Here is a 22,550-nt window from a genome sequence, read left to right as displayed (position 1 = left end):
ACAAACAGGGTTGCTGGAGGGGAGTTGGAGGGGGATGGGCTAAATGTGTGATGGGTATTAAGGAGAGCAATTGTTGGGGTGAGCACTGAGTCATATGTAAATGATGAATCACTGGGTTCTACTCCTGAAACCAACATTACACTGTATGTTAACTAACTTGAAATTAAATATATTTTAAAAATAAAGGGAAAAATATATTATTTTGTTTTTTTATATTGTAAAAAAATATTGCCTTATTCTTCTGTGACTTGCTTCTTTTTTTAATTTAGCATTTTGTTTTTAAGCTATAACCATGTCGGGGCCCCTGGGTGGCTCAGTCGGTTGAGTGTCCGACTTGGGCTCAGGTCATGATCTCACAGTCCGTGAGTTCGAGCTCCACGTCGGGCTCTGTGCTGACAGCTCAGAGCCTGGAGCCTGCTTCAGATTCTGTGTCTCCCTCTCTCTCTGACCCTCCCCCATTCATACTCTGTCTCTCTCTGTCTCAAAAATAAATAAATGTTAAAAAAAATTAAGCTATAATCATGTCAATACATGTAGCTAAACTTAGTTTTCACAGCTGTATAGTATTGAATGGTGTAAATATATTATAATTAATACTGTAATTAATTTATCCATTATTTTACCACTGGATTTTGGGGATTTCATTGTTTTTTGCTGTTATAAAAAATGTTTCTATGAGCATTTTGGTACTCATCTCATACAGTATATATTTCACGATATGCTCTAGACAAAGCATAAACTGAATCTGAGGGTAAGTATATGTTCAAATTGTTTCCCAAGTGGTTGTAATGATTTATAGCACATCAAATACAATTACTATTTATTGTCCACATTTGGTTTCTTAGACTTAAATTTTTTGTGTCTCCATCTAGCAAATGTAGAGTAGTATTTCATTGTGTTTCTAATTTTCCTGGATTTTTAACTGAGGCATCTTTTCATTGACTTTATTCGTCTTTGAGTTTCCCCTTGTATGAAATGTCTATTTTATCTTTTTTGTGCATTTTAACATTTGTCTGTTTCTCCCTCTGTACTGATTCTAGGAATTCTTTGTATGTTTTGGATCCTAATTCTCTATAGGTCATTTGCATTGCAAATATCTCCCACTTTTGGCTTATCCTTTATTTTTTTATGATGTCTTTTGGTGATGGGAAGTTCTTCATTACAACATAGGTAAATTTATCAATCTTCATATATTTTTATAATTTTTTTTTCAACGTTTATTTATTTTTGGGACAGAGAGAGACAGAGCATGAACGGGGGAGGGGCAGAGAGAGAGGGAGACACAGAATCGGAAACAGGCTCCAGGCTCCGAGCCATCAGCCCAGAGCCTGACGCGGGGCTCGAACTCCCGGACCGCGAGATCGTGACCTGGCTGAAGTCGGACGCTTAACCGACTGCGCCACTCAGGCTCCCCAATCTTCATATATTTTTAAAGACATTGAGTCCTCTCAAAGTTTTTTTTTTACTACTCTGAAATTCTTTTATTTTAGAATAAGTATATATTTTCATATTTTATTGTAAAAAATAAATGAAGATTTTTGCCTTTCATCATCAATCTTAGATCCAGCTGAAAGACTTTCTTTTAGGATAGTACGAGATCAGAAGCTAGTTCCATTTTCTCTGCATGTGTTTTACCGCTTGTCCCGGAATGTTTTATTGAACTGTCTGCATTGTCACCTCTGTCATGTACTAACCTTCCACAAATATTTGTCAGGATAGGAAACAATACAATGCAGTGACAAAGCCTGAAATCTCACTGACTTAGCACAATGAAAGTTCATTTCTCACTTGTAAGTCAGGTATTGGTAATTGGCTCTTCTTTAAAAAAAAAAACCAACAATGAATGAACTTATTTAAAAAAAATTTTTTAGTGTTTATTTATTTTTGAGAAAGAGAGGGAGACAGAGTGCAAGTGGGGGGAGGGGCAGAGAGAGAGGGAGACACCGAATCTGAAGCAGGCTCCAAGCTCCGAGCTGTCAGCACAGAGCCAGATGTGGGGCTCGAACACATGAACTGCGAGATCATGACCTGAGCCAAAGTCGGACGCTCAACCAACTGAGCCACCCAGGCACCCCAGTGGCTGTCTTTTAATGGCAGCTCCATCTAGGCTGCTACCTTTCTGCCATCCTACAATCTTGGAACTCTTTCTTTCCAGCTTCACATATGGGAGAAAGAGGATGATGGGGAACTCACGCTTGCTCCTATTTTCTTTCTTTTTTAAATTGAAGTATTTAGCTGACATACAATGTTATATTAGTTTCAGGTGTACAACATAGTGATTCAATAATTCTTTACATTAAACTGTGCTCACCACTTCAGTGTAGTTTCATATTTGCTCATAACTGCCTTGGTTCATTAAGTGAAACAGGTCAATTCCGCTTGCAGCAATTTATCCAGAACTATTTACTTAGTTCTGGCCATACTGCAAGGGAGCCTGTGAAATTTAGGGATTACATATGTATTTAATGGACATTAATTTTCTCAATATGACCCTCTTTCTGAGCTCTTTATTGTGTTCCTGGTCTGTTTGTATATTCTCAGACCAATACTTTAATTGCTATGGCTTTATAATAAGTTTTGATGTCTGCTTGTAGAAGTCCTTGAATTTTCTGTCTTCTTTTCCTAATTTCTTAAGGAAAGCACTGAACTCATTAATTTTTAGCCTCTTTTCCAATATACACACTTAAGGGTAAAAATGTCCCCTCCATAGCCATATACTTTTAGCTTTGAAACATAGGTTTTAAAAAGTATTATTTAATTTTAAGTGTTTTCTAATTTCTGTTATTATCGTAAGTTAAGCAGACATGTATGTTTACATTTCCAAATATATATGTGTCTTAGTTTTTCTTTGTAACTTAATTGCACTGTAGTAAAAAAATAGGGTCTGTATGTATATCAATGGCTTGAAATTTGTTCTAAACTTATGGCTTAATTGTATGCTCAATTTTAATTAGTAGTATAGTACATATGTATTTTTAAAAATATCTGCCTGGGGCGCCTGGGTGGCTCAGTTGGTTGAGCGTCTGACTTTGGCTCAGGTAATGATTTCATGGTCCGTGAGTTCGAGCCCTGTGTCGGGCTCTGTGCTGACAGCTCAGAGCCTGGAGCCTGCTTCAGATTCTGTGTCTCCCTCTCTCTCTGCCCCTCCCCTGCTCACACTCTGTCTCTGTCTCAAAAATAAGTACACACTAAAAAAAAAAAAAATCTTAAAAAATTTTTGCCTGAATGTTTTGTATATTTTTTGTTTCTTACTATGTTTCTTGATTCCTTTTCAAAATTAAAAAAATTTTTTTTCAACGTTTTTTATTTATTTTGGGACAGAGAGAGAGCATGAACGGGGGAGGGGCAGAGAGAGAGGGAGACACAGAATCTGAAGCAGGCTCCAGGCTCCGAGCCATCAGCCCAGAGCCTGACGCGGGGCTCGAACTCACGGACCGCGAGATCGTGACCTGGCTGAAGTCGGACGCTTAACCGACTGCGCCACCCAGGCGCCCCTCAAAATTTTAAAATGTATACATATTTGCTTTATATCCTATGTTTGATCGTTTAATATTTCAAGAGGTGTTTGTAGAGGCCACTTTTAGGCAACAAGCTTGAGGAATGGAAACCCGAGCAAGGTGTAAGAGCCCTACTGAGCTGAATGCAAACAGGCTCATTGAGCAACTTACCATGAAATAGCCATAGGCTCTCACTGACCAGTTACAACCAGGCACAGTTCGTAGGATTACCAAAACAGGGAAAATTCGATAAGTCCCCATACTCCCTGCCCTGCCTTGGGTGAATTCTTTCCCTGCCTAGGTTACCAGCCTCCACCTGGTTGGAGTGCCCCACATTTGTGACCTCCCCCCCACCCCACATCTGATCGAGACACCTAATAGTTTTTTGTTTTTTGTTTTTTTCTAACCAGGCTGGTTCTCTTGGATTTTTATGTGAATATTTAGTAGTTTATATCCTTGTGTGTGTGTGTGTGTGTGTGTGTGTGTGTGTGTGTGTTTTATTTTTCATTGTGAAGTCATGTTTGCTTAAAATCTATCTGCAAAAAAAGCTTGAGGCTCATTTTGAGAGTACATTCCTCCAGGGAGTATTTACATTCCCTTGGCCAGGGGCCTTAGGTGTACTTTAAGTTGGCTTATGGCTTTTCTGAACATACAGACTTGTGTAAAATTGAGTTCCAAACTCATTGAAAGGCGTGCCAGGAGCCACATATTATCATGGGAGACTTCTTTATCAGTCCTCAACTGGAGATAAGGCTGAGATAACCATTTTTCTATGCTATTTGCCTCTGGTGAATTTTTTTTTTTTTTTATAGTTTGTATTTCTGAAAGCTTTTTTTTTTGGTAATGTTTATTTTTGAAGGGGGAGGGGGAGGGATAGAGAGAAAGGGGGACAGAGGGTCTGAAACAGGCTCTGTGCTGACAGCAGGGAGCCCGATGCAAGCTTGAACTCAGGAATGGTGAGATCATGACCTCAGCCAAGGTGGGACACTTAACCAACTGAGCCACCCAGGAACCTCCTTCTGAAAGCTTTTAACGGTTTCTAAGTTCTACTTTTTAATTTTTTAAAAATGTTTTTATTTTAGTTTTGAGACAGAGAGACAGAGCATGAGTGGGGGAAGGGCAGAGAGAGGGAGACAGAATTTGCAGCAGGTTACAGGCTCTGAGCTGTCAGCACAGACCGGGACATGGGCTGGAACCCACTGAGTCCTGAGATCATGACTTGAGTTGAAGTTGGACTCTTAACTGACTGAGCCACCCAGGAGCCCCTCTAAGTTCTACTTTTATGTGTGAAGTGTTTTTACTCTCACTCTTTATCCTGTGTGGTTTAAATGTTTATCCTCAGTTTATTATCAGAGGGTTTCTTGAGTCCATCCGATGGAAATCCCTAGTCATTGATTTTTCATATAAACCAATAACTACACAAATAATTATATATATATGCACATATATACATGTATATGCAATTTATATTATATATTATATATAATTTTATATACGTGTACCATTTCAACCTTGTGTCATAAAATGTTAATGATGACTGAACAAATAGTCTAATATTTTCCCCACCCTTCTAGAAGAAAGGTTTTTAAGATAAAATCAAGCTTACTGGCTAGTTAAAGAATCAAATGTAAAGAAAAAATGAAAGTAAAGGGATTCTAGTAACTGGATGGATGGGGGAATGGGACAAGGTTAGCTAAAGGGGAGGTGGTAGTCGTGTCTAGGGAAGAGAGTTGGAAGGGCAAGTCTGGGTGTGGGGTCAAGTTGTAGGGGAACTGGCAGGAGGGGCTTGGTGAGCCAAGCTGATCTTATGTGGATCCCGCCAACCTCCTGCTAATGCCGTCCAAACATCTCTCACACCCGCAGGATACAACTTTGGGCTCACATCCTACTGGCAGGGTTCCTGAGAGCAGTCCTTTCCGAGCTGTATTCTCAGGCTGGCGCAGCACTTGACATAGTTTGCAACGGTTGAGTGTTGAGCGACCACAAGGGGAAGTGCCCAGAGACTGGTATTCGTCCTGAACTAGAACAGCAGCCTGGGCTCGAAGTACTATGTTAAGCTCTCCTCCCAGAAGGTAAGGGTTGACACAAGGAGGTAGGTGAAGAGACTCACTTGGCAGCTGTGATCCTTGGGGAGTCTTGGTAGCTAGAAGTTAGGAGGAAGAAGAGGATTCAGAGTACAGAAGAAGCGCTTAGAGAAGGAGACTCTTCACTGAGTCAAGTGCCCCCAAAGGAAAATTTTATTTTAATTGTATTTATGTGGTACGTTATTTTTTTAAAAAGAAAAAAAATGTATATCCTGGGCACCATTCTAAGTGCTTTATATATATGATCTCCCTTAAAATTCTCCATAACACAATGAAGTACATATAAATGTTGTTGCCATTTTATAGATGAAAAACCAAGGCACAGAGAGGTTACGAAACTTGCTCAGGGTTACAGAGCTGGTAACAGGTAGAGCTGAGCTGTTCTGTAGAGACTGGCCACAGAACAATGAGCTCAAGTCCTGAGGAGAGGCCTGAGAAGTAAATGAATCATGGCATCTGAATTTGGCTGAACCTCTCTCTTATGCATCATTTTACCCCATACATTCACAGCGGTTATCATGAGAATATCTTGTTAAGAATTATCCCTTTAGACAAAAAGCACTCAGATTTCTTAGAGAGGAAGTTTGAGAGGAAGTAGAAATAACCCCTCTAAAGGAAGAATTACTTACAATAACTTTAGGGAACATGATTAATTAGGATTCCTCCACCTTGAGGGAATTGGAGATGAAGTAATGAAATTGAACTGAGTTTTTAAGGAGAACTGCTTGTTACAAAGAACAGGGTTTGAAATTGAGTCAAGAACTGAGTATAGTTTCACAGCATTTTGTTAACCAATAGGTACATTTGTATACTTCTGTTTTTGTGATTTCTATGACTGAAACCACATAATTAATGTGTCTTTGCTCATAAAATCTTCATCTATGAGGAGATAGGAATAATAAACATGGAAAGCGATATTTTCCAGGCACACACACACACCCCTCCCAAGGCACTTCATAATGGCTCTTGATGTTAAGCAAATCAAGCTGACACATGATCTGTTGATTTCCTTGTACTGAATGTGATCGTGTTTGTGATCCTCTTGAGCATCAGCTACAGAAGGGGCAGGAGCACATGTGTTCAATTTGTAATGACTGAGCCTTTGATGTCATATCTTATAGATTTTTAAGGTTTCTATTAGAAATCTTGGTGAGGTTCCTTGCTTGGTAAGATATCTACAACATACAGAAAACATATGAAGAGGAAAAGAACTCTGTATCATGGGCAATCCTGTCCTTTTCAAATGACATGAAGATGTCCATCCATCCAGACTTTTAAAATGTAGTGTGTAAAAAAAATCTGTTTAATTTCTAAATGCAAAACAAAAGCCATAAAGGGAACTAAGACTTCAAAGAAGGGGAAATGTGTCAGAATAGGAGGTGATATGCATTATGTGATAATTTAGTACTAAAAATGATAATTATGAAAGCCATTTCATAGCACAAAAAACTGCTTGCAATGAAATGTTAAATCAAAAGAGATTACAAAGAGGGGTTCCTGGCTGGTTCAGTCAGTAGAACATGTGACTCTTGTTCTCAAGGTCGTGAGTTCAAGCCTACGTTGGGTGTAGAGGTTACTTAAAAAAAAAAAAAAAAAGGAGAGAGATTACAAACATATATGGGCATAGAAAAAAAGGAATAGATGGAAGTATTCCAAATGCTGACAATAATTAGGAAATGGATGGCAAGATCATGAAGGACTTTTTAAACTTTATTTTCCCTATCTTCTATATTGTGGTTATATCTTTTTAAATAAGAAAACCATTTAAAAAGTCTGTACTACTCAAAACCTTTGAACCTTCCCACAGATTTAGTAATAGTATTAACTTTTGTCAAAGAACAACTGAAGACAGAATAGTTTCATCTAAAGTTTAATGGCACAGTCAATCGGACACATTTATTGGGCTGGGACTCACTTAGAACTTGAAATATAATGGGCACAAACAATATATCATCTTACCTTATAAAAGACACTGAATTCCTTATTCACTGGAAGAACTGAAACCCACACCCAAAGTTTACAGAAATGTACAGCTAGTCACTGTGATAGGGAAAACGAGGAAAGGAGTTAAAGTTGGTAGATCTAAATTCTATTTGTGGATTTTCTCATACTAGCTCTAGTTTCCTATTTCAATTTGTGAATGATAAGAAAATGCGCCTGCCTAGCACAGTGATTTGCCATGAGGGTAAAACAAAACAAAACAAATGAACAACAACAAAAAAAAAAAAAACCCCACAAACTTCATGAAAAATCAGAGGGCCAATAAGAGATGGTGGAAGGGATTCCTGTTAGATGTTCATGTCCATCCCAAGTGGCCTTTGTTTGAATACTTCAGGGATCTGTCAAACATATCACCTTTGGATTTGGCCCATTTCATTGCTGGGAGCTCTATTGTTACAAAGGTCTCTCTTCAATCGGCCTCTAGAACTTTCTATTCCATTGTCCTAGCTCCATCTATGGAGTAGGATACCTGGTGGCTTCCAGGTGTGCAGATATCAATCCCCTTGGTTTATGGGTCAACAGGAGAGCCTGGCTCATCTTCTCTGGCCAGGAAAGCCCTTGTTATCATTTCCTCTGAGTGCCATGATGGGAAAATGTTTAGGAAACACTGTTCTGGAGATTGATGAGAATGACCACCCTCACTTTTACTAGAAGTCATTTTTCTACCAGGGAAGCTAAGCATGCAGTCTCTGATCACGCTTAGGATTCATCGAGGATGTCTTAGTCAATCAAGAACCCCTACATTTGTTTGGTTTTGTTTTCCACCAATGCTTCTGCTTTCTCTTTGCCCTATCCTATACTTACAAAATTAGGTTTGGGAAGAAAGAATAGGGTTTCACATTTGTCTCTGTTAAATTTTGTTTTATTAGTTGGGGTCTATGGCTCCCTCCTAATGGGGTTTTTGGGATCCTGATTGCTTACTCAGTGAATTTGCAGTCTATTTAAACTCCCCCCATTGTGTAAGCATGCCAGCCTTGCCCTTAGGCTTCAGGAACTTGCACTGGGCCTACCAGCTCCATCTCTAGCCTCTAACTTGGCTTTGTGGCCCTCTCCTCTCCTTCATTCATGGCCTCTGGAAGTATTACCAGGATCCATCTCTACACTCTCTGGATCTTTTTGGCAATGCTCCCTTGATAATTTTTTTGGTTTCAGATTCAAGTTTTTCATTCTAACCTTGAATTTGCTCTTGTGGGGGGAAATGTATTCCTTTCAGTACTCCTCCCCCCACACTCCTCCACTCTTGACTCATCACAACTGGAAGGTCACCCATGACCATGTATATCCCCATCCTGGCTGTCAGTTTCCTGGTAGGGAGCAGGTATGGCACCTGAGGTTTTCTGGTGGAGACCACCCTTCAGATTGACGCATTCGTCATGGAGTATGGGTGTTTATGAAGATTTCCAGGTCTACTAATTGTATTATTCATTTTGCTCACAAGAAAGAAGTTTGTAAATGCTTTCGTGAACTCTTGATTCATTGAGTCTGAAGTATTCTGTGTAATCTTCCCATCTATAATGCCATCAAACATTGAATGAGCTTCACCAGACTTGGCTTGTCCTTAGTCAATTCATGTTTTCTCTTAGTGATCATGGTTTCATTAAGTGCTAAAAGGCTAGCTCTGTAATAATTATCTAAAGTCTTTCCTGCTCACTAATCTGTACTTGCAAAATCCCTCCAACCCTGTGAAGGATGAAAGAGCTCTCTGGAGGTATGAAGTATTAAGAGGTTTGGTAGGGAAGCTGGAAGACCCCGTGTGGCTTAGTGGTCTGGAAGGGTCATGGAGACAATCCGATTTGTTTATTTGTCATTGCCTGGGACAGGAGTGAAATCAGTAGGCAAATATCGAGCCAGATTCTCCCAGGGCTTAACCACAAAGGTTACAAGGAGGGCATTTGGCATAGTGTGTTAATTTTCCAGTTTAAAGGAACAAAGGTTAAACTAACAGAATGTGTCACTAGAAGGTACTTCAGAGATCATGTAGACCAGTGCTCCTCAAACCTAAATGTGCACACAAGTCACCTGGGCAATTTTATTCAAATATAGATTCTGATTCAGTAGTTCTGGGATAGGACCTGAGATTCTGTATTTCTGACATGCTCTCTGGTGATGCTCTCGGCCTATGGCCACGCTTTATATAACAAGGATTTAGACTATCCTGCATTTTTTTTTTCATATGTAGAAACTGAGGTCCAGAGCGGTGAAGTGATTTCCCCAAAGCCATACTCAGGTCTCCTGGGGTTTCCGGTCAGTGTTTGTTTAATTGCAAAATTGCTGGACCTAGTAAAACAGAGGTTTACTCTTTCTTAAGGACTCATAGCATAGGGCAGGCAGCCAAGGTTCGATTCTAGGTATGTCCATGCTTGCACACAGGCACACACACTTGCACACACACACGTGGTCATGGACACATATATTGTATGTGCTTCTTCATATTCTCCTTTCTCATCAGTTGTGATATGTAGGAAACACACGAATCACAAACACATTAAAGATATTGTTAAATGCAAGTCAATTCTGAATGTGTAAACTTTTCCATAAAAATATTCTGGGAAAATACATGAGTTGTTTCTGACCGCTTATGCGTAAATACAGAATGTTCTGGGGTTCTACAAAGACCATGTTACTGATAAAACTGTGTCATAATGATGTTTTCTATAGTTTGAATAGTAAAAGCTCTGGGCTTGACTCAGTAGGTTCTGTGCTCCAGCATTTATAAAGAACCCTAGAGTTTGGAGATTTTCCATTAACTTCTGGTATTGCATTTTTGTTGCCAGCTATGACTATTTGTTTCCCCTGAACTCTGTGGAGGGACTAAGCAACTGAGAAATCCCACGCAGAAGTGTGTGTATGTGTGTGTGTGTGTTCACACATGTTAACTAAACACTCTAGATTCCTGACATTTTTTTCTCCTTGTTGAGAAGCAGGAAAGGGGAAGGGAGAGACAATTCTCTGGAATGGAAAAGAGGACCAGAAAAATCCTTGAAATGAAATCTCTTTCCTCCACTAGAGGCTTAGATAAGATGATAAGCTAAACAAGGAGGGAAAAATTGAGGTCACAAACTCCTGTTTTGGGAGGCAAATACTAATGGTGGGCTAAGCCCATTGTTGCATCTGCAGCTTGCCTATCTACTGGAGGGTAAGCTTCTTGAGGCCAAGGCTGGGTCTTCCAGGCCTTTTTTTTTTTTCTTCTTCCAAAATGCTTAGAAGAGGGTCTTGCACCCAGTAGAAGGACAGAAGCATCTCTGGAATGAAATATTGTTCATCCTCCAGCATCAATCGCTCCTGGCTAGCAGCCCTGGAAGCTGCTGGTATGCTTCAAAGAGCATAAGAGCCAAGTCTGAGAGCTTATGAGTTGGTGTTCATCTGAAGTTGCAAGCCACTGCTGACTGTCGTCTCCTCTCTCCTTATCGGCCTCTTCTTACCACTCGGAATCTCTCTGATGATGTTTTCCTTTTCTTTATGGGAGGAAAGAGTGGGAGGAGAAGGAAGAAACAGAGGAAACGAAAGAGGGGGAAGAAGGAGGCCAAGGAGAAGGAAGGAGAGGAGGGGAGGGGAGGAGGGGAGGAGATGAGGAACAGGGAGGAACTGGAGGAAGAAAGATGGCAAGCTGCTTGTGCAGAGGAACTGGGGTCAGACTCTTTCCCCTGAGATGCCCCTCCTTCTGGTTCCCCAGCCACCACTCATCTCTGCTCTGGGAGTCTGCATTAGTCAGTATAGTTTGAAAACCCGATTCAACTGATATGGCAATGCCAAAAAGTAGATGTCTCTCATCACTGAACATTCCAGAGATAATATGGGTTGAATGAGTTTCTAGCACTTTCTCTGTAGTTCTCTGGAAACCCCTCCCTTGTGTGTGGGCTTCATTCTCAAGCTTGTTTCTCTCTTTGTCTTAAGAAAGGTTCACATAGCAGCCCTAAGTGGGTGCTTCCTACCATTGTCAGGTAGAAGCCCTAAGACTTGCTCTGACTGGACCACCCCTAAGTGCTTGCTATGGCCAGGAGGATGCTGTGTGGCACTTGGCTTTGCCGTTATGCCCATCCTGCAATCTCTTTGGAAGGAATAGTAGAATGACCCTGGTTGGCTCAGACCAGTGGGGCCAACCCTAGAGTTAGGGATGGAGTTAGCCCCTCAAGGCTCATGGCTACTCCTCGTTGGAGAAAGGGTAGAAAGTTCATTCAGACCTTTGAGGGACTTCTCAGCTGTTTCACTGGGATTATGTCTTAAGCAGTCTGTTGATTTACCAGGTGGCCTAGACCTGAACACTCACATTATAGATAGGTTAGAAATGTCAGCGAAACTATTGCAGGAGCCTTAAACCTCAAGACCATTCTACCTATTTTTAATGTTGTTGAAATTCCTGCCCATGGCTAAAGCAAAACATTTGGTATCTCATTTAAATTTCATTAATCTACCAATTAATTGTGGTTATTTGGTAATTACCTAGAATGGGAAGGCATTCTGGGACACCTTCTGGAAAGGATACCAATAGTGTGAGGAAATTGCATTGTCCCTGAGTACATATATTCCCCCACCCCCACCCCCAAATAGCACTGATTCCAGGTAAGACTTGAAGAACAATGCCAGATGGCCTCAATCTGGGCTCTACCCTGCCTGGGGAAGGGATCTGGGGGAAGGGATTTGCTTTTTCTACACCTCAGTCTCCTCATCTGTAACACGGGTCTAAAAATGTTAAATTTCCTAGAAAAGTGCCTGAAACCTAATAAGTGGCTACTCTTGCTGTCTGTTGTTAGTCATGGAGGCAAGACACAGGTTCAGAGCAAGAAGAATCACCCCAGGATGCAGTGGCGGGGGGGTATGCTTGAGTGAATGGTGGTAAAGATCAGAAGTCTGGGGGTGGGGCAATGAGGAGGGTTGGAAACGTGCATGTGGGTGTCGTCACATTCGCAAAGATAAGAGATGGTGGTAGGGCGGTGGCTGCCCAGCATGGGCAAGCCAAGGTTTGAACAGTGTCTTCTCGAGTCAGTGGGTGGCCATCCAGATGGGCACGAGGGGTTCTTGTGAAGGGCAGTGGGAATGAGGCAGAAAGACGTGTTGAGGCCACCTGATGGCCAGAAGGAGAGGTTTGGCTATGCCGCAGATTTTATTTTTCAAGTTTATTTATTTGTTTGTTTGTTTATCTTGAGGGGGGAGGGGCAGAGAGAGAGGGAGAGAGAGACTCCCAAGCAGGCCCGGTGCTGGCAGCACAGAGCCCAACACAGGGCTGGAACTCATGAAACTGTGAGATCATGACTGGAGCCAAAACCGAGAGTCAGACGCTCAACCAGCTGAGCCACCCAGGCGCCCCTTTGCTGCAGATACGTGAGCAGCACTGTGAAAAGCTGGACCCTATGTCATGTTGAGAACATGAATGCCGGGTGTAGAAGGGGGTCAAAGGAGAGAGGGAGGAAAGAGGCAACCGGACAGACAGCACCATCTCTCCTGGATAGACCCCACCGCTTCTGGAGGAAGGCAGAGATTCTGGCTACACACAGCCCTCATCTCCCCTCACCCTCCCTGCCTGCCACTGTCCCAGCATCCAGACACCCTGTGCCGGAGGGTGATCAGTGGGCCTCCCACCTCTAGGACGCTGAAGAGAGAGGCTGGCAGTGTTCCCAGGGCATGTGGCAGAGGCACAAAGAGACGCTGGGGCTGAAAGATAAAGAGAACTGAATGAAAGGTCCTTCAGGCTCACGTTTGTGGATATTGTTCTAAGAAGGATTGGGAGGACAGCAACCAAGGGAGAGGGTAGGACACCCCAGTCCCCGTCTTGACTCGGGGGATGACGGGACCTGTGGTAGGCTGGACATGCGGGCAAGGCTTGTCTAGGTCTAACGCAAAGTCACATGAGGACAGAGACACAGGCTTGTGAAGTGTTCGAGGTGAATGTGAAATAAAGTGTGTGGGTATTTCGTAAGGGTTTGGCACGTTTTCGGAATGATTCTGGCAGTCTGCCCAGCTCTGAGTTTCCTGTTCGTAGCTCCCCAAATGTGTCACTGCCGAGGATTAAAGCCCCTGTAGGCTCTGACACACACATCACTCAGAATATTTGTCCTTTCTTTTAGCCTCAGTACCACTGGGTCGGCCGACAAGATGTGAGGTACCCTCTGGTGCTGCACGAACCAGATCCAAAGCTCTTCGGAGAGAGAAAAGAGGAATTAGCAAGTCTATCCAGGGCTGACATCAAAATGCATTTTTGTTTTTAATAACCAACTGCGACTCAGCTGACTTATTTGGGGGAAGAAGCCCTGTGGGCTTACCCTTGGAGTCACCACCTCCTGTGAGGCCAGCCATCCCCAAATGTCCCTACGATGAAGAAAGGACATGGTAAGATGATTAATTGCACTTCTGGTTTTTGTTCCCGTATTTTTTCCTCTTTTTCTTTTTGCTTACTTATACATTGAGAAAGTATTTAGGAGGAACACATGGAATTTGATAAAACTGATAATGTTATGCTGTTTGTTGAAAACAGGATTTTTAAGGATTTCTTGGAGCTATATGGCTCTGTTGTAGCCATATTTGACCTAGAGATGTGTCTGTGAGTCATATGAAGAGGTCACCTATGATAAGGTATGTTTTACTCTCTGGAAGATTAACGATGAGTGATATGGGAAATATATGCTACTTATAAACCATAAATAGTTGCATGACTTTGGGTAAATTGTGAGGTTTAAGGGATGGGTATTATAAATGAGAAGCTTTAAAAAACATTGTTGTTGATGTTAGAATTAAGACTTATTTTATCACTTTCCATTAAGTTTTGTCAGTTTTAGAGGGGCACAACCTGGGCCAATGTTTGACTGAAGGCCTTGCATTACTATTAACAGACATCCATTGGTTGCATTTAATGTTATAATGTATTGTATTAGCAACACTTGCAGGAGCTTCCTCCAGTAAGGGCTTAAAATGTAATCTTAAAAGTGCAACCATTTTTTTTCAGAGGCCTTACGAATGTTACACCCACAGCTGTAAGGAAGACCTTGTACTCTCAGAGGAGATTAGAAACATCCCCTGGTATTTCTTTATTGGACGCCCTTGACTTCCATAATCCTAGCAGTAGCATTGTTGTGGGAAAGGATAAGAAAATGGGATAGAATCTGGAAGATTAAAGAGAAATGAGAACCCCAGAAGGAGAGCAAAATGAGGTTTACCGTTCAATTCAATTCAATTCAATTCAATTCAATTCAATTCAATTCACGACTCTTTGCTCTTAAGCAAACTGCTAGTAGGTGCTGTGGTGAGGAAGGATGTTTTCAGAAGGTGCAGCTGATGACCAGCTGGTTTGTGAATCAGGCGACCCACTCATGGGTGGCTGGAGACCACCAAATGTGCTGGAGGCCAAGGAAGGATCTGTGCTTGCTGGAAACGTGTGAATCTTCTGGGGACAGGAGGGAGATAATGCTGCCTAGAAAGAGCAGGGAGTGCTTCTTGAGGTGATTTAAACCTTCCTGATCCTGGTGATGAACTTCAAGAGATACTTAGGGCCTTTCTCAAGGCCACATGCAGGGGTTAGTCTTCTATCCCTCAACCCCTTCTGGGCACATGCCTGCTTGCTTACTTAGGAGAAAACCTTGCCAGGCATGGTTGAGGAATGGCTGGGATTCACTTCTAAAATGTGCCCTTGCGGGGCGCCTGGGTGGCGCAGTCGGTTAAGCGTCCGACTTCAGCCAGGTCACGATCTCGCGGTCCGTGAGTTCGAGCCCCGCGTCGGGCTCTGGGCTGATGGCCCAGAGCCTGGAGCCTGTTTCCGATTCTGTGTCTCCCTCTCTCTCTGCCCCTCCCCCGTTCATGCTCTGTCTCTCTCTGTCCCAAAAATAAATAAACGTTGAAAAAAAAAAATTAAAATGTGCCCTTGCAAAATTGGCAAATCGACACGCATCGCCCATGTTCACTGTCAGATACAGAATAAAGGACATAGATCAAGAAAAAAGTTGAAAGATAAAAACCCGTCACTGTGTGAATAATGCTGTTAACATTTTGGTGCATATGTTTTTTCCCCGATTGTATTTGCATTTAAAAGAAAAACATCCTTGTACTGTACCTACTGGTTTATTACCTGCTTTTCCCTTTTGGGAATATATTGTGATCATCTCGCCATGCTAATGAATTTCTTTCTACAAAAGTTGTTTGATCACATTACATACAGAATTTAGAAATCATGTTGGTAGGTATTGGATTGTTTTCTTTTTTATTATTAACCTTACAAGACTGATGTACTCACTAACCTTTCTATCTCTTCCTGATTGTTTCCTGGGACTGTCTTCCCCAGAGGGAACACCATGGGGTCAAAGGGCATAATCATTTTTGAAGCTCTTGGTCCCTGCTACGAAATTAATCTAGGAAGGTGCCATTCATGTATATGCCCTCCAGTTCTGTACAGATACCATTTCCCCCACACTTTCACTAACACTGGGGTTTGCCTTTTTTTTTTTTTTTAATTTTTTTTTCAACGTTTATTTATTTTTGGGACAGAGAGAGACAGAGCATGAACAGGGGAGGGGCAGAGAGAGAGGGAGACACAGAATCGGAAACAGGCTCCAGGCTCTGAGCCATCAGCCCAGAGCCCGACGCGGGGCTCGAACTCCCGGACCGCGAGATCGTGACCTGGCTGAAGTCGGACGCTTAACCGACTGCGCCACCCCGGCGCCCCGCCTTTTTTTTTTTTTTTTTTTTTTTTTTTTAATGCGCTTGCTAATCTAATAACTGGCAAAGGCTATTTTGTGGTCTTGATTTGCTTTAAGAAAACCCTTTGTAAGTCCTTTTGGTTTCCTATTCTGCCCCTTTGGGTTCAGTCTCTTCTTGTCTTTCTGGTTATCAAAGCAATCATTTCTTACAGTAACTTATGCCAACCTAATTTCTGGGGACTTTGACCTCATTTGATGTCGCTCAAAAGGTAGACTGAGATGTGGGGAATCAGAGGCTTTTGCTCTGAATTGCCACCATTTGAACAACCCAGGGCAAAACTCAGTCTTTATGATTTTATTTCCTTTTTGTCTATAAATTAAAAAAAATTTTTTTAAATCTTTATTTATTTTTGAGAGGGAGAAAGAGACAGAGTGCAAGCAGGGGACGGACAGAGAGAGGAGACACAGAATCCAAAGCAGACTCCGGGCTCTGAGCTGTCAGCACAGACCCCAATGCAGGGGCTTGAACACGTGAAACGCGAGTTCATGGCCTAAGCTGAAATCAGACGCTCAACCGATTGAGTCACCCAGCAGCCCCTCCGTTTTATCTATAAAGTTCAAAAGTAAGGACTGACTTTTCAACCCACCATATGATTGTATTGGGAACATGGAGAGATGAGACAGAGGAAAGCTTTTTGAATAGAAAAAAAGGAAGAAATACAAAATGATACTATTATGATGGCTGTTTTGTTTATTTATATTCTTGCCTTATAAAGTATGTTGTTTTTGGAGAGCAGCACGCTGAAATTTTGGCAATGTGTTCTAATTCTAGACTTGGAAAGTGTGTGTGTTGAGAGTGTGCACACGTGCGTGTGTCTGTGTGTATGTGTGTGTGTGTGTTGCAACATATTTCTTGGTTCTTGGATTCAGTCCTAGCATTTGGTATGTTCTAGCAGCATATGGACATACTTTAGATTGAAGATGGTTTCTATTTTGTTGCTTACTTATCTCACTTGAATGTAGGACAATGCACCATCCTTCTTATATTGCATTGTCATTGTCCACTTGCTTTGCTCAGTTCCCCCTTCTCAAAGGCGGGGCTTGTTTTTATGTGTGTTTCTCTCTCTAGCACCTGGTCTGGGGGTCTGATACCTCGCGGTATCAGGCTCCACAAATGTTTCTTGAACGAGTCAACAGAAGGTAGCCAGGAACATTTTTACCCAACTCTGCCGGGAAAGGAATCACAGAAGAGTTTGGAAATGGTTTAATTTCATTTGCGTTGGTTTCCATTGTTATTGAGTAAACCTTTAAAGCTCTTAATGGATATTAAGCAAATGAATACAAGCCAAGGGTAGAACCAGGAAAACGGAGATCATAGATTTGTAAGAGTAAGTGTCACAAATGGGCTTGGTGTGAGTATAAGAAGCTTTACAGGGGGTACAGAGTTTCACTCTGATCCTCAGCTCCGTGCTAGGCTATCAATATCAGAATCAAACTGATGCTTAGCAATGCTTTGAACTCGGTGCCGAATAAATAATAATGAGGGCTAATACTTCATAAAGCACTTAACTATATGTGAGATCTAGTTCTAAGTGCTTTGTATATAAGGTAGTCACTGTTATGATCTTATTCTGCAGATTAAGAAGCTGAAGGACAGAGAAGTGATTTGCTCAAAGTCAGTGCACAGCTGGGATTCATGATGCAGTCTTACTTAGAGCCCACAGGTTGGTGAGGATAGGATTGACTGAACCCTAGAGACGATGAATGGCACGTAGGTTTGGGACCGCTGACCCACCGACGATGTTTGTGCTGTCCAGTTGGCTACATAGCCACCGTTTACTGAGTTCCCACTAAGGAACACACATTGATCTGCGTTCTTACATCATTATATCTCATCTTTTTCATAACATTGCAAAATTGGCATCATTATACATGCTCAGGGACCAAACCAACCCAGACTCTGAGAAGTTTGGCAAGTGGCCCAAAGGTGATGAGATGAGCTAGTGATGGGAGATCCCCATCAATCTATATCAAGTCCATTGAACTTCCTAGCCTCCATGCTACAGTGGTCTGGACAGTTGAGTGCTGATGTGATGGATTCCTTGTCCAAAAGTGCTATGAGTCCCGTGCTACATTTGAAGGTGTCAGGCCTAGAAACTCAGCCAGTTCATCCCCTCACTTGGGGATTGTGGGGAGGTGGGCTGCTCTGTTCTCTCTGATTCTATGTGGGCCATTGTGAAATGGTACCTGGAGTTGATTTTCAGGCTGACATTCCCTAGCAGGATCATCCAATTTATCATCTCGGCCTAGACACGTTGAGTGTTTAATACGTGGGGACACTTTCCCTAAACGTTCTATCCATTGGTCCCCTAGTTCTGCACCAGGAATGTCCAAGAAATGTCTCCAAGGAAGCTAGAATGAAGTAAGGCAAGTACTAGCTTGGGAGAGGAGGCTCAGCTTTGTTTTCTCCTGGCAACTGACCTATCTTCTCTTCGTTTAGTTGTTCCAGTTATAAGATGGGGATAAGAATATAATTTAAAGTAGTATTTTATACAATTTTCTGTTGAACTTTTCAGTAAGATTTTGGAATTAGATTTTTTTTCCAACAAATAACATATAGTTTGTGTACTTTTGAATAGATAACACACAATTTAAAAGGGGTATCTAGTGAAGTCTTTCCTCTCTTTCCTTTTCTTGGACACCTCTTTTCCTCACTCTCACCAACAAGTAGCTAAACGAGGGTTAATAGTTTTTTTCCACCTTTTCCAGTCAGGGTTCTTTAGAGAAACAGGGCCAGCAGGAGATACATATATCAATCTCCTATTGGTTTTATATATAAAATTGGGCATGTAATTGGGATCCTGAGAGAGCGAGAGCGAGAGAGATTATAAAGTATTGGCTCACATGGTTATGGAGGCTGAGAAGTACTACTATCTGCCGTCGACAAGCTGTAGACCCAGGAAAGCAGGTGGCATAGTTTTAAGGCCTAAGAGCTGTAGAGCCAAAGGTGTAGATTCTAGCCCAGGTCTGAAGGCCTGCGAACAAAAAGCATGGAGGGCAAGAGAAAACAGATGTCTGAGCTCAAGTAGAGCTGATTCAACTTTTCTCTGCCTCTTTGTTCTGTTGCGACCCCCAAGGAATTGGACAATGCTCATGCATACTGGGGAGAGCCATCTGCTTTATGAGTTCAAACACTAATCTCTTCCACAAGCACCTTCCCAGACACACCCAGACACAGTCTTTAACCAGCTATCTGGGTGTCCTGTGGCTCAGTCAAACTGACACATAAAATTAACCATCATGCACACTGATGGTGTACCCTCCTCTGCACCTTAGTCCATATCTGCGTCTAGTGAGGTGCATTTTTAACCTTTCAGTGGACTTTTAAGTTGCTTGCAGTCTTTTGCTATTACAACCAGCGTTGCTATGAATAAAAGCCTCACCTGTGTCATTTTGCAGAGGGGCAAACAAGCGTATTTATTGGCTAAATTCCTAGAAGTGGAATTACAGGTCAAAGACTATGTGCATTTGTGATTTTGTATGTATTTCAAAATTGCCCATCCACGTACCACCTACTTATGCCAATGAACACTTCCTCTGGAATATTGGAGAGAATGTTTCCCCATGCACTTGTCAACACAGTATGCCAGTCAGCTGTTTTTTTGTGTTTTTTTTTTTTTTTTTTGACATTTATTTATTTTTGAGAGACAGAGAGAGACAGAGCATGAGCGGGGGAGAGGCAGAGAGAGAGAGGGAGACAGAGAACCTGAAGCGGGCTCTGGGCTCTGAGCTGTCAGCACAGAGCCCAATCCGGGGCTTGAACCCACGAACCGTGAGATCATGACCTGAGTTGAAGTCGGACGCTTAACCGACTGAGCCACCCAGGCGCCCCCCACCAGTCAACTGGTTTTTATGAAACTTTTGTGATCTTTTGGAGGAAGAGGTTAACTCAGCTTTTTTAAAAATTTTTCATATCTCATGTCATGATGGAGGTTTCTTTTTTTAGGCTTTATTTTTTAACAGCAGTTTTAGGTTCACAGCAGAATTGAGGGGAAGGTATAGCGATTTCCCATTTATGTTCTTCCCCCACACATGTATAGCTTTCCTCATTATCAGTATGCTCTCCCTTCCTGGAGTTTGTTACCATTGATGAACCGACACTGACACGTCGTTTTCACCCAAAGTCCATAGTTTACATTGGGGTTCACTTTCGCTGTTGTACTGTGGGTTTAGACGAGTATATAATGACATGCACACATCACTGTGGTATCACACAGAGTATTTTCACTGCCCTAACGTCTTCGGTGTTCCACTTATTCATTCTCCCCATCACCACCCGACAACCTGGGGCAACCACTGATCTTTTACTGTCTTCATAGTTTTGCCTTATTCAGAATGCTATATAGTTGGAATCAAGGAACAGATTGGCTTCTTTTACTTAGAAGTGGGCATTTAAGTTTTCTTCGTGTATTTTCATGGCTTGATGGTTCATTTCCTTTTAGTGCTAAATAATATTCCACCATCTGGATGTACCAGCTTATTTATCCATGCATCTACTGAATAATATCTTGGTTGCTTCCAAATTTGGGTAATTATGATTAAAGCTGCTATAAATATCTATGTACAGGTTTTTGTGTGGATGTAAATTTTCAACTCTTTTATGTAAATACCGAGGGGCACAGTTTCTGGATTGTATAGTAAGTCTGTTTTGTAAGAAACTGCCGAACTGTCTTCCAAAGTGGTTGTACCATTTTGTATTCCCACCTGCAATGAATGAGAGTTCCTGTTGCTCTACTTCCTTGTCAGCATTTGTTGTTGTCAGTGTTCTGGATTTTGGCCATTCTAATAAGTATGTAGTGGTATTGAGATTGTTTTAAAAACTGTTTGTGATCATAAGTTTTGGTTTACTCAATGATTGTTTTCTTAGGCCTTACTAGGTGTCTAGCCATGAGACACCATAGTGAGTGAGGGCAATCTGGCTGCTGCTTGCAAGGGCGGCACAAAAAAGCTGGGCAGCAGCACATGTACCAGTAGTGATTAGCACCATGAAAGAGACAGACTGCTGCTAAGATGGTGACTGATGAGCCAAGATCTACATTAGCTTGGTGATGCAGGTCCTGGTGGAGGAGGGCGGGGTCTGAGGCACACAGGTGGAAGGCAGAGGGTTCAGCACGGTAGAGCCCTGTTGAAGGAACAGAAGAAGACATGTATATGGTTGGTCAAGTATGAGGGAGGGGGCTTGGAGATGAGCTTGGAGATGGGCAGGGGGCAGATCATGGTGGGCATTTGCGGCCATTGTTAGGAGATTGGCTTTTATTCTGAATTTCAGGTAGCCTTCAGTCATGGGCTGGAAAGATGGTGACAGAGTCTATAAAGTCTTATGCTGTAGACCATAATAGCTCATCTGGATAGTGGATGTCATGGGCAGAAGTCGTTGCGTTTGCCACAAGAGACAGTGACATGGCTGACATGTGGTAGAGCATTGGCACCCAAGATACTTCACTCTTTTGCCCAGCCCTGAATTCCTGTGTGTGTGACAAGTGACAAAAGCTTTGCCCAAACAATGCCATGGAGATGTTCCACAAAAATACATTCTACCTCTCCCAGAAGTAAAACTCAGCTTATAAGGACTTTCTCCTTCATTATCTCACACCTTGTTGAATTAACTGGTCGTTTTCACAAATCACTATAGCATTTCCAGTCTGGGCCAAGCACTGTACTGGGTGCCCCCAGGAAGAAAAGGAAGAGGAAGTGGGAGGGAAAACAGAAAGCTTTAGAAAATGTGCAGCAGTTTACAGTCTGGCTTCTAGAGAATCAAATGTCAACAACCAAAAGGAAGGCAGGAAAGGAACAGCAAAAGGATCCTGCACCTTTCAGCTTCCAGATGAAAACTCTGGCCTCATGGTGTGGGCCATGTATGTGCTTCTCCCACATCCTTCTCTGGAGGTGCAGGTAGGGTTATCATTCTAACTTTAGAGGTGAAGACTAGAGAGCTTTCCTTAAGACCACTGAGTGAGCAAGGGGTGGAGCTGGGACTGTCCCCTGAGCACTGAGACCATGGCTTTCTGTACTCCATAATAAAGCAAATACCTAAGTTTTATTATCTGGGGAAGGCCCTGAGGAGAGGTTTTCCCTCTACTATGACTGCTTTTCCACCCTGGTCCTTCGGTTCCATTCTTATGGGGCTACTTTGCTCATGAGTTTGCGAAGCTGGGAAGGCTCTGCAGAAGGGGTATGGATGGACCGTGCCCTTGGGTACCTGATGATAAGGCTCCAAGTTGAGAAGAGCCTCCATCTTGTAAAGAAACATAAGAGAACAAGACAAAGTATTGATGATGGGGGGGGGG

General features: G+C 42.2%; 1 protein-coding gene across 5 annotated transcripts in view; it reads left to right on the top strand.

Moving 5' to 3' along the window:
• The window catches only part of IL1R1 (interleukin 1 receptor type 1), a 128,908-nt gene that overhangs the window by 36,195 nt on the left and 70,163 nt on the right, over positions 1-22,550 (top strand). For 4 of the 5 annotated variants that reach the window (XM_030310345.2, XM_030310342.2, XM_030310340.2 and 1 more), the window contains exons 2-3: positions 13,645-13,906; positions 14,052-14,149. The gene's annotated coding sequence lies outside the window, so the exon portion shown is untranslated. The remainder of the gene's footprint in view (positions 1-13,644; positions 13,907-14,051; positions 14,150-22,550) is intronic. The other variant, XM_030310344.2, reaches the window with a different exon arrangement.

This window comes from Lynx canadensis, chromosome A3 (assembly GCF_007474595.2).
Source record: "Lynx canadensis isolate LIC74 chromosome A3, mLynCan4.pri.v2, whole genome shotgun sequence".
Taxonomy (NCBI): Eukaryota; Metazoa; Chordata; class Mammalia; order Carnivora; family Felidae; genus Lynx; species Lynx canadensis.
The sequence above is the reverse complement of the archived record's forward strand: the minus strand, read 5'-3'. Positions and strand labels throughout refer to the sequence as shown.